General features: G+C 52.8%; 1 long non-coding RNA gene across 3 annotated transcripts; it reads left to right on the top strand.

Moving 5' to 3' along the window:
* The first annotated feature begins 206 nt into the window (after positions 1-206).
* LOC109550922 (uncharacterized) lies at positions 207-11,745 on the top strand. Of its 3 annotated transcripts, XR_004522561.2 has the most exons (6): positions 207-404; positions 1,928-1,980; positions 2,593-6,937; positions 7,181-7,434; positions 9,992-10,260; positions 10,469-11,745. It is a non-coding gene; the product is annotated as an uncharacterized lncRNA (long non-coding RNA). The 3 variants fall into 3 exon arrangements; XR_012326668.1 differs by lacking the exon at positions 10,469-11,745 and having other exon boundaries at positions 2,593-4,468; positions 9,992-10,439; XR_004522560.2 differs by lacking the exon at positions 10,469-11,745 and having other exon boundaries at positions 9,992-10,439.
* The last annotated feature ends 229 nt before the right edge of the window (positions 11,746-11,974 follow it).

The raw sequence follows: 11,974 nt of genomic DNA, 5'->3' as shown, positions 1-11,974 counted from the left end.
CTCTGCGGGGCGGCCCCTCCCTCCAGGAGTCAGGCCGCCCACGCCCCAGAGCCCTAGGGAGGAGAGCACCCTTCTCCCCTTCTTGGCCTCACCACCCAGCCAGGCAAGCCTTGCCATTTCCCCATCTATAAGACAGGGACAAAGAATGCTTTGTCACCCCACCTACTTCTCACGGTCTTGTGAAACTACAGTTTGCTTGGAAAACACTCTGAGCAACTTGGGTAAAGATGCCTGTGGTTCAGATGACGTTGCTGTATTGGGTCCAGGCCTGGGGCCCTCCAACTCATCCTCCGGTCACCGCCTTGCCTGCCTGAGGGATGGGAGGTGCGCAGCCTCTCCTGTGTCACCAGGCCTGTGTCACCAAGCCTACTGGCCACACTGTGGTCCCAGAATAAGCCCAGGAGGTACGTGTGCATTCCCGGGGCCGCCTGACCCACTGATTTCAGCAGAATATGAGCTCTCCGTGGGCCTGGACATTGGCCACCGAGTGCTCAGCCTGCCCTGTTGTCAGGAAGGAGAGCCAAGGGTTACCTGGGGATAACCTGCCCGGGCTCTGGCCACGTGGGGTGGGGCTGAGGCCTCGGTGCCAGCCTCTCAGGCCAGGAGCCGGGAACAGAGGAACTCGGTCTTGGCCCCTGGCCTGGGGAGGACAGAGCGCAGCCTGCAGGCACTCAGGTGCCCCTCATCGGCTGCAGATGCAGCGGCCACCACGTTGCCATGACAACCATACTTGGCAACCGTCTCTCTGCCCCCCGCCACACGGAGGGGACGACCCCCAGCACTGACCGGGCATTTCCCGGAGCAGCTTGAGGTTGACGATGGAGAAAGGCCAAGGGCTGGGCAGTATGAGGGGACAAGGAACACACCTGCCGGTCAGCCAACAGTCCGGCCTTCACTCCCAACTGGATGTTGGACTCAGCGCCCCCAGATCTCTCTCCCTGCCGCCTCCACCCAGGGGCTGCTGCTTCCCTAAAGCGGGTGGCAAGGCGTTTAGCAGACGGTGAACAACAGACAGCATGTACATTTAATTATAACTCTCCCGGATAGGAAGGGCTGGCTATATACAGTATGTCTGCCTGTTACTAATTATATTTATTTTCAAATGAGGGGGGCGGCGGGGAGGGGGATCTTCTGAAGATGAGTCAGAAAAAAAACCCTTCGGTGTTATGAAAGCAGAGCCATGTCTCCCAAGGGTGTCTGTAACACGTGGCTGTCACCGCCTGACAACGGAAAACCTGAGCCGAGCCAGCTACACTGCTGAACACGGCGCGATGGCTCTCCTCGCCCCGGGGCCCCTCAAGTGGGCGCCTGAGCAGCTGAAAGGCCTTCTCTCCGCCGGAGAGCCCGACAGCTGGCTGGGCCTCCTCCCTCCTGCAAAGACAGGGCCATGCAAGCGTCTGCTGTCACCTCAACTGGGAGGCAGCGTTCCAGCTGAAACACAGGAAAGACTTTTTTCCTCATCAAAGGAAAAGCATTCTGCCCAGATGGCCGAAATGAAAAGACTTCAATTTCAATCCCCACACAGCCCACGATGTTATTTCTAACAACACCGTGAACACCTATAAACCCAAGATAGTCACCCCCATGCCTGGCAGAAGCCGGCCACACTATGGAGGCGGTCAGAGCGCTGGGCTGTCTGACCAGCGGACGCGGGCCACACACACGTGTGCACTCCCCTCCGCGTCCGTGTGTGTGAGGTGCACACGGGCGTTTGGGGCAGGGGTGTTCCTCGGGCCCCATCAGCTCCTCCGACTTTAAGGCGCTCGGCTGCCCTGCCTTCTCGCCACACGTACACCGTGGAGTGAGGAACAAAGGGGACCCAAGGCGACACTTCCGCCCAGGGGAGACGTTCAAAGCCATAGCATTCAGAACGGGTTTTCCAATAATTTTTAAAATAGTCACACTTGTTTTGTTTGCTTTCTTCCAGGAAGGCTGCACTGTTTTGGAAAAGGAGGGGGAGGACAAAAAAAAGAAAAAAATGTGAGTTCATTTCCTGAGTCTTTTAAATATTTCTCCGTAGACAGAGCACTGAGAAGCCAGGACCAGAGGGCAAGGCGAGCTCCGGGCGGCAGCACACCTGAGGTGCAGAGCGGAACTTGGTCCCCACCCATGCTCTTAACGGGCCGTCGGCGGGGAAACCAGATTCAGAGACAGGGTGTGTGGAATGACCTGGGGGGGCAGGTCCCCAGAAATGTCATTAAGGCAAGCTGTTCTTGGAATGGGTCTACCTGTTTGTCCAGGCAAAGTTGGATGATTAACTCAGTTTATCTGAAGGCGGAGGCAGAAAATGGACCCGGTGACTGATAAATCAGGGAGCCAGGAGGGAGTTACGGGCTCAGCCAACGCTTGTCGGAGTGCTTTTCACACATGCTATTTTACCCCACGAGCAGTGGCACTGTGCCCGTTCCACAGGGGAGGCTCTGGCGGGTACGCAGCAGATCCGAGGGCATCCTACCCTCTGCCCAGACTAAGCCATCTTCCCCGGGTGGCTCTCCGAGCCCTCTGTCCCTTTCCTTCAGGGCTGTAGCTGGCATCATGCGCAAATGGCACTGCAGGGTGAGCTGGCCTGCATCTGTTTCTCTGCCCCACTAGGATAAAAACTCCACGAGGACAAGGACGCGCCTTCTCACCGGCGTGTGTGGGACCAGCACAGAGCCGCGAGCACAGCAGCCCTGCCGTGTGTATTTGTCGGATGAGTGAAGGAATGAATGAATGAACCAAAAACTTCCGCCTGAAAGGAGGAGAGAAGGCCCAGGAGAGACGCATGGCAACTCCGAGCCTGCCAGCTTGACACAGCTGGGTTCATTTTGAAACCAGCGGCAGCAGCCAGCCCATACTGAGCCTCCACGGCCAGGGCGCCCGGCTGCCAGGCCTGGGGCAGCTCTGCCCTTCCTGTCAAGGTTCTGTGCAGCGTGGGCAGGGCACGGACCCCCGGGCGGCAGATGGGGGCCAACACCCTTGGGACGGATGGACACTCAGGACCCGGGAGACCTGCACTTTATCCTAAAGGCATCCTGGCAATTCAGGGGCAGAGCCTGGAATCAGACCCGTCAGTCCTGCCCATAAAGTCCCTGATGGGCTCATGGATTGAAGCAATGATCTGGTTTTCAGAGCAATGGTCCCAGTTCCAGTTGAGCCGCACAAAGATGACCCGCAGGCTCAAAGTTTCAGGGCCTGGCCACTGAGAAAGCCTCCCGGCTCTGCAGCCCAGCCTCCCCTGCTCTCCTCCGAGACCCCAAGGCGGATTCAGTGACAGTGAGACTGACTGAGGGAAAGAAAAAGGGACAGGACAGAAAGACATGTAAAAAATGGGGACCCCGTGAGGCAAGGGACCTCTGAAGGCTGGTCCGCTGCTGTGTCTTTTATCCTGGTTCTACACACAAGCATCTGTAAGCGCTGTTTGCACCCCTGGCTTTGCCTTCAAACCAGGACTTCTGGGGAAACACAGGGCCCAGCCCTTGAAGGCTCCCAGCCCACCGATGATACCAGGTGGGGAAACCGCAGCGCAACCCACCTCTGTGTGGCACAGAGGCACCCACCGGACTGTCACCACCCCGGGGTCTGCAGCTCCTCCAAGGAGATGGAAGGGGGCAGTGGGCAGTCCCAGCCTCCAGTGGCCAATTCCTCTCCTTTGCCTCTAACTTTCTGATTCTGCTGGGTTGAAGTTTATGAGAAAATGGATCCAGCCATTTCTAGGGGAAAGAAGTGAGGAGCTGGTATTGAAATCACCCTTCAATATGACCCCATTCTGTTCCCGGGTCACACAAAGTACTGTTGAAAAGCCTCCTTCCCCCTTATAGGTGGCCCTTTGGAGCCGAGGCAGAAGTTACTCTGCTGCCTTGTGGGCATGACGAAGCATAACGCAGCAGAGAAGACCCGAGATGCCAGGACCCGCTCGTGTGGGCTGTATCCCACCACCATGCTCTCCAAAGGGCCATTTGGCTCCAATGTATCATATGACTTGTTCTTAGAGTTACATTTTAACTGACAAAGTTTAACAACAACTATGACTTATGGCCTTCTAAAATTGGCAGCAGAAAAATGAACTGAGGAAGTAATGGAAAAAACCACAAGTGAAGCCACTCTGTATTATGCACAATTTCTGTTGTGTTTTTTCTTCCTTTCCAAGCGTGTGTGTGTGTGTGTGTGTGTGTGTGTGTGTGTGTGTGTGTTTTCGAATGGTAGAAAATATTTTCCAGATACGCTGCCCTGGCTTTCCCAAGCACATATTTATGCCAAGTTTATAAAAAGCAGCTGCAGACAGGGTTGACCGAAAGGATTGCTCTGCTGTCTGGCTTCCAGAAGGTGCTTAGGTCCTCAGCCTGTCAACAGGACACAGACTTACTGCCTAAAACTCACCTTCTGCGTCGTGCACCTGAAAGAGGACAAAGCCACGGCGCGGCATGACCTGGAGGGACATGGGGCCCCTGCCGTTCTAGGTGTTCACATCCCACTTTTGATTTGCAAGGTGCTTTAGTGACCTGTGCTTTATCATTTTTAGTCATTCGAAATCCCCACGCAGACACAAAAAGGAAAGTGTTCGGAGGCGCATCTCACAAACGTCTGGGTGGCTCAGGGGTGGGCGGCGCAGCGATGGGAAGGCCCATCAGCTTCACTTTCTGAACCGTCCAGAGCAGATGGTGGAGCCGCGTGGCTGAGCCCGTGTCAAACCGTCTGCATCTACTCGCGTTGGCCTGAGACTCCAATCCCCTCCCCTAGCCCCTGGGTGGGCGAAGCTGCCCAGTGAGAAGCTCCAGCCTCCTCTGCACCGTGGAGGGACATCACCCTGGGACACCCTGAGCCACTGCCCGCCTGCGCCCAAATCCAGACTCTCACTGGCCCGGGGACGGGGCGTCCACTTGCCTCCCTCCGCCCCACCGGCCTTAATGAGGATGATAATACCTAGCTCTGTGGCTTTCCTGGGGGTGACTAACTGGTTAATCCTGGGAAGGCCCTTTGAAGGTGGCAAGCAGGGTATTACTCATGGGCTTGAAGGCAGGCACCTGCCCCAGTCTGGGCCTGAGTCAGCAGAGAGACCTCCCTCCTGCAGGCAGACTAGGCGCGCTGGCCCGAGTCCCTGCTCAAGGTCAGGGCTGGCCAAGGGGAGGGGTGTGGCCAGCACGCCTCCATGGCCTGTGCCATGTGGGCCCGGAGTTTGGGAACCGTGTGTCATGGGCGTTTGCGTGGTTGAATAAGCCTCCAAATGACTCCGCCAAAAGGGCAGCGTTACCTCCAGAATTATCAGTCGAGACAGTATTTCCTGGTCATTGTTAGGGGAAAATGCTTTTCTCACAGCAAATTCCTCCCAAGCGATGCCGTTTTTCTCCTTCCTCTGGAGGAAGGCGGGCTGGGGTGGTAGTTGGGCAGCCTGGGAGACCTGAGGTCAGGGTGCCAGGACCAGTGACGGCTATGCTGTCTCGTCTCCAGCCCCTGGTCTGCCCAGTCTGCTCCCCGCTCACATCTCCCAGGAAGAGGAAGTGGTAGCAAGAACTGGGAACCAGAGGCCAAAACCAGTGGGTGAAGGCGAGGGTCACTCGGGACCACACGGTGGAGGGGGATTCTGACACGGCGGCAGCTGGAAAGCCAAGAACAGAAAGCCTTTAAGCAGCGCGACCTGATGCCAAGATTCCGCGCCCAGAGCCCCCGCTTCCCGCGCTCCACACATTCCTCCCCCCTCCCTCTCTCCCTCCCAGCACCTTCTCCCAGTGACCCCTCTCCGCGCAGCCTCTGTGCACGCAGCACTAGTTTCTTCTTTCTTCTAGAACACAGGTCATGCGGCCAGAAGGACTGCAGGCACTTCTGCTTTCTCTTTTAGTTCCCCAGGTCCCTGTAAGTTTTTCACGGCCCTTTCTCCTTCCGTAGGCCGCCTGGAACCCTAGAGGCCTCCACAACACACAGAATGACAAAGATCCGAAAAGAGGATGGAAGGATGGGACCCTGAGGGCGGGAAAGAGGGCAGAGGGGCTACTCATCTTTGCAGGCAGTCAGGAATGGATGGGGTGCAGGGGGGAGGTGCAGAGCAGAGGGAACAGGCTATGAAATGATCTTCTTCTGTTCTGTTTTGAAGGAGGTGGGTGGAAATGACAGTTTGGAGAGGATTAGAATGAGGGAAAACGGTTTCAGGGGAAGCAGCCTCTTTTCTCCAGTTCTAACAGTGCCACCAAGTGGCTTGTGCAAGCAGGTGCAGGGCAGAGCCTCCGGACAGCCCGCGCTGACCCCGTGGAGAGAGGAGCAATGGGGCTTTGCAAAGGGCACCCTGCTGATTGCCAGGGGCCAGCCTCTCGCCTCTCAGCCGCATAGCCAAACACCTTTCCCTAGATCGGCCGGCAAGGAGGTGGGGGAGGTAGCTACCCAAGTGTACCCTTAGTCACCCCAATGCATACGGCGACCAAGTTCACCAGGTTCCTGATTCATTTAGCCTCTGCCCACACACACTTGCATCACTGGGAGGCATTAGGACAGAAGTCATGGTCCCACGAGAGGCACAGAAGTACATTTCCAACCAGAGAAGTGGTCAGTGACCAGAGCAAGCCTGTCTGGGCCATTAGACCCTTGTCTATGTTCAAAGGAGAGCTGAGGGCTGAAGGGTGCTGGGTGAGACTAGGCAAGGTGAGCACGCCTGGGGAAGCCTGGCCAGCATCCCTCAAGCTAAACTTCCGGCCAGGGACACAAGTCTTCTGGCATTTCACTTAACTGTAGTTGCATTCTTTTTTTAACTCTGCAAATCAAAATCAATTCGCCTTGGAACTCCACAAGTTGTTTTTCTTTCTAAAGAGAGACATTTTACTGAAACAGAAGACTTTGCCAGCAGTTGTGTATTTGGTACCCGGAACCGAGCAGCAGATGGGGCAAGGCTCAGGGAGAACATCCCCCCAGGAGTCCAGGCGCCTGATGCTCGTCAAGCCCTAACACTAAGCTGCTGTGTACCTCTGAGGAGGTAACCTCAGGCTCTAGCCTCACTTTTCTGTAAAAACAGGGGACACAGCTAGAGCCACGGTTTTCAAAACACTCCTCAGTCCCAGGGGAGGGATGCCAGTTTGGTGGGACTTTGGCCACCATCTCCTTTACCAGAACAACTCAGCCTTTATCCGTCTTTCATAGTTGGCTGTTAGGTAAGACCTTATGTGAACAAAGGGTTCCACAGTGTCATAACCACTTTTTCCTTTTTTTTATCTTTTAGCCACGCCACACAGCCTGTGGGATCTTAGTTCCCTGACCAGGGATCAAACCCGCGCCCCCTGCATCGGCAGCATGGAGTCTTAGCCACTGGCCCGCCAGGGAAGTCCCCGTCATAGACACTTTGGGGGCACCTGCCCAGACCACGGCTCTCATGATGGTCCACCCCGCCAGCAGAGCTGAGGCCCTAACACTCTGTACTTCATGACTGCAGACCCGGATGAGGACTGACTGCACAGAGACGGACACCTGCTCCTGGTGAGCCAACCTGATTCCCCTCCCCAGAATTTGAAACTGGGTCAGACTGGGTCCAAGTCAGTCTCCGTTAGAGCTGAAGTGGCCACTGGGGGTGGCCGTCTGGGATCATGGGATGGAGGAGGCCTGACAGCAGTCCCAGCTTTCCACTCCCCACGGTGCCCCGCCCTACGTTCCCCTGCATAAACTTCCCGGGTTAAAAGCTTCCAAATCTCTAGAGAACACCCTCTGAAAGCTTCTTCCCGTCCCTAGGAAACAGCAAGATCACCCAGCCCAGTGCGATACACCTCATCTCCCCAGAGCCACATTCTGTTTTGTTTCATTTTTTAAGGGCAGTTTCTAAATAGACTATGTAATCTTATGAACAAAAATGTTTACCAGAGCAGGCATATAATGACTCAGTAAGTAGCAACATTATCATTACCTCTATTATTGATATATTCAAAAGTCCTTTATAAATCGGTCATACTGTTCCGTTGCTATACGTTTTAATTTCAAAAACAATTTGTTGTTCATAGCTCCCTGAACCACACCTACCGATAACACTTTTTAAAATCTATTAATCCTGAAATCTTCCATCCGAGGACTTAAGTATCTGTAAATATGCTAGTTCTTTCATTCATCTATTTTCTTAGATGCTCTGAGATCTACCAAAGAACTAGATGACAAAAATCCCTTCACTAAGAGCTTACAGGGTAGGAATGAAATAACGCCATTTGCAGTAACATGGATGGACCTAGAGATTATCATATTAAGCAAAGTAAGTCAGACAGAGAAAGACAAATATCACATGACATCACTTATATGGGGAATCTAAAAAAAAAAAATGATACAAATGAACTTATTTACAAAACAGAAACAGAATGGGAGACTTTGAAAACAAATTTATGGTTACCAAAGGGGAAATGCAGCAGTGGGGGAGTGGGTGATAAATTAGGAGATTGGGATTAACATACACACACTACTATACATGACATAGACAATCACAAGGACCTGCTGTAGAGCACAGGGAGCTCTACTCAATACTCTGCAATAACCTTTATGGGAAGAGGATCTGAAAAATAATGGGTATGTGTATAAGTATAATTGAATCACTTTGTTGTACACCTGAAACTAACACAACACTGTAAATCAACTATACTACAATATAAAATAAAAATTAAATTTAAAAATGGAATAAGAAAAATCTTTTTAAAAGAGCTTACAGGGTAGAATTTGAAGAAATCATAGTTTTAAGTGGGTATTTCCTAAATTAGGTTTTCTTACATTAGAGAAGACCTGTGCCTTACTCCACAACAGATCAAAGAGTCACATATTGTCAATTTGAGAAAAGGCTTTCAAGGCGCCTGTGTATTTGTCAAACCCTGGGCCACGACCTAATGGTGGACCCTGAAATCAATTTAGTGGATCAGAACCAGCATTTTAGATTTTTAAAAAAATTTTATTGAAATACAGTTGATTTGGGCTTCCCTGGTGGCGCGGTGGTTAAGAATCCGCCTGCCAATGCAGGGGACATGGGTTCGAGCCCTGGTCAGGGAAGATCCCACATGCCGTGGAGCAACTAAGCCCGTGCACCACAACTACTGAGCCTGTGCTCTAGAGCCTGCGAGCCACAACTACTGAGCCCACATGCCACAACTACTGAAGCCCACGTGCCTAGAGCCTGTGCTCCTCAACAAGAGAAACCACTGCAATGAGAAGCCCACGCACCGCAATGAAGAGTAGCCTCGGCTCGCCGCAACTAGAGAAAGCCCGCACGCAGCAACCGAGACCCAACACAGCCAAAAATAAACAAATAAATAAATTTGAAATACAGTTGATTTACAATGTTGTATTAGTTTCAGGTATACAGCAAAATGACTTAGCTATACATATATCCATTCTTTTTTTAGATTCTTTTCCATTATAGGTTATTACAAGATACTGAGTATGGTTCCCTGTGCTATACAGTAGGTCCCTGTTGGTTATCTATTTTATATAGAGTAGTGTGTATATGTTAATTCCAAATTCCTAATTTATCCCTCCCCCGCCTCCCCTTTGGTAACCATAAGTTTGTTTTCTATGTTTTTGTAAATAAGTTCATTTGTATCCTCTTTTTAGGTTCCACATATTACCGATTAGATTTTTTTTTGTAATTAGTGTGTGTCACATGCAACAAGGCTAAGTATTGTTATGTAAAACCTGATTTCAGCCATATAAATGGATGTGCAGGGTGACAATGTCAAATGCATGTCTCATGGTGGGTTGGGGGGTGGCAAGGGGCAGGTGGCTGGTGGGATGAGCAGAGTCCAGGAAGCCAGGCTTGAAACCCCCGGTCACTTTTGGTGGCGCTGGCGCTGGGCCTGGACGATGCGCACAGTCCAGTAGCCGTTATTCTTACACGTGTGAGAGCTACAAAGGTCCTCGCCCATCACCGCACTGAACCCCTGGCAGGACAGTGGTCGGTGGTCTCTGACAGCCACGGCCACGGCCACGCAATAGCAGAGAATCTAGTTGATTAAGTGATGTTTTTATTTACATGACACAAAATAACCATTTTACCTGATTTTGTCCTTTGCAGGCTTGACAGAAGCTCAGGATTATTTGGGGCACAGTACAGGGCAGAATCTTGCTACTCAAAGCCTGGAACTGGGAGCTTGGCCTCACCTGGGAACTTATTAAAAGGAGACTCCCAAGCCCCATCCCAACTTAATGAATAAGAATCTGCATTTTAACACGGGCCCAGAGATTGGTGCATGCATTTAAAGTTTGAGGAGCTCCGACTCAGAAGTGCTGGTCCACTAACTGACACGCAGCTTCGGTAGAGTTTTCACTGGTCCACATGAAAATGTTAGTGTGAAATTTGTCCTTTCTCGGCAAGAGCCATCTTCCACTCTGATTGTATTCCCTTCCTACTACTTTTTAGGCATAAAGTGTGCTTGAGGAAGTGAGACTGATTGTGATTGTGGATGTAGTTCTGTCTTGTTTTGTTTCATGTGTTCAGCAGTCAAAAATAAAACTTGGTTACCTATGCCTTCCACGTTGTCATTTTTTCTAGCCCAGGGACCCGAAAGCCTGGGAACAACTAGTAGAAGTCAGAAGCGTGTCTTGCTGATTTCTGCGCCGTCTAAAGCAGAACTGGAAAGCACTATTTGTTCCACGTGAAGATGAGAGGTACAGCAGTGCTTGCCTTTCTTTCATAGTCTTGGAAACTCCAAGGAGTGCCCCCTCTGTAAGGAGCATCACACGCTGCTCGCACATAGACCCGGGAAGGCAGCAGGCCGGCTTGCACTTCCAGATTCCAGGTGGCCTTCCAGATTCCAGATCCCACCGGAGCCCAGGCTCGCCCACCCCCCGTGCACCCCGGGACCCCCCGCACGTCCACAAACTAGCCGATCGGTGTAAGAGGCCATGTGCTTGGGAAATGAGCCCCTCTGGCCAAAGCAAACTGGACATGAAGTCTTATAAACATGGCCCTCGCATTCAGACCCGCTTAAGAACCATCAGAAAACACCTGCATGACTGGAAACCCAAACATGCCTGGGTTTGTTTTCTCTGACATCCTCTCCTGAAAACTGGAGGGCCTGTTATGAGCAGGAACTAGGTAGAAGGTGAGGACATCATGCCACTCGGTAAATAGGAGTGACCTTCCTGAAGAAATGGAACACTGGGAGTGATTCTGGGATCCTGGCATGGTGAGAAGGAAGGAAACCTGAAAGGCAAGCAGCATCCGGCCGGTGGGCCTGCAGAAGGCGGCAGCAGCCACGACCCTGCCCCACATTCTTGGACCCCGAAGCCCACCTCCCAGCAAAGGCTCCGGGCCCCCTGCGTCCTGACCTGGCAGGCAGGCCCGCCCTTCCCCCAGTCCTGGGATTCTCAGCATTCCAGAGCCCGGCAAATAACAAAGGCAGTGTTTGTGCCATTTCAGAACAAGCTTGGAAACTTTTAAATGTCAAAATGAATGATGTGGAAAGACTTGTGGGAGCAGCGAAGAGGCAGAAGCTGAGCTGGGGAAACGGAGAGGCCGGGGGCACCAGCGGGGCCACCGGTTAACACGTCTGTAGGGCTCCGACGTCTTTTAACAAAAGGGATACTCAGAAGCAGAGAAACATCTTGAGCTGTCACGAGAGCCAGTGATATGGCAAGAATGAGAAGATTTATGTGGTCCCGGCGGGGAAAGCTGGGTGCGTGGCATTCATTTACAGAGGATCTGCTGTCTGAGGGAGCAAGCCTCTGATGTGCACGAGGAGGCGGCAGCACTGTCACCCCAGCCGCCCCAGACCCGGGCTCTGGATCTGAGGACACACGCAACCTCGCTAAGGGCGGGGCGGGGGGGGGGGGTCCCATGACCCGGACGTTTCCCACATCGAAGGCCGGATTTGTCATTCGATTCCACCGCCCACGCTGGCCCCTTGACAGGACAAGGGATACTCTGGCCTCTCAAAGCCCATTATCACCTGGGTGGAGATGCCCGGTGCACCACAGGCAGGAAGCCAGGGCTCCAGCCCCACTCTGCCTGCCGCTGGGGGCTCTAAGGGAGGACAGCCACCTCCCTGACCTCAGT

The sequence above is a fragment of the Tursiops truncatus genome, chromosome 16 (assembly GCF_011762595.2).
Source record: "Tursiops truncatus isolate mTurTru1 chromosome 16, mTurTru1.mat.Y, whole genome shotgun sequence".
Taxonomy (NCBI): domain Eukaryota; kingdom Metazoa; phylum Chordata; class Mammalia; order Artiodactyla; family Delphinidae; genus Tursiops; species Tursiops truncatus.
This window is presented reverse-complemented; position numbering and strand designations above follow the sequence as displayed.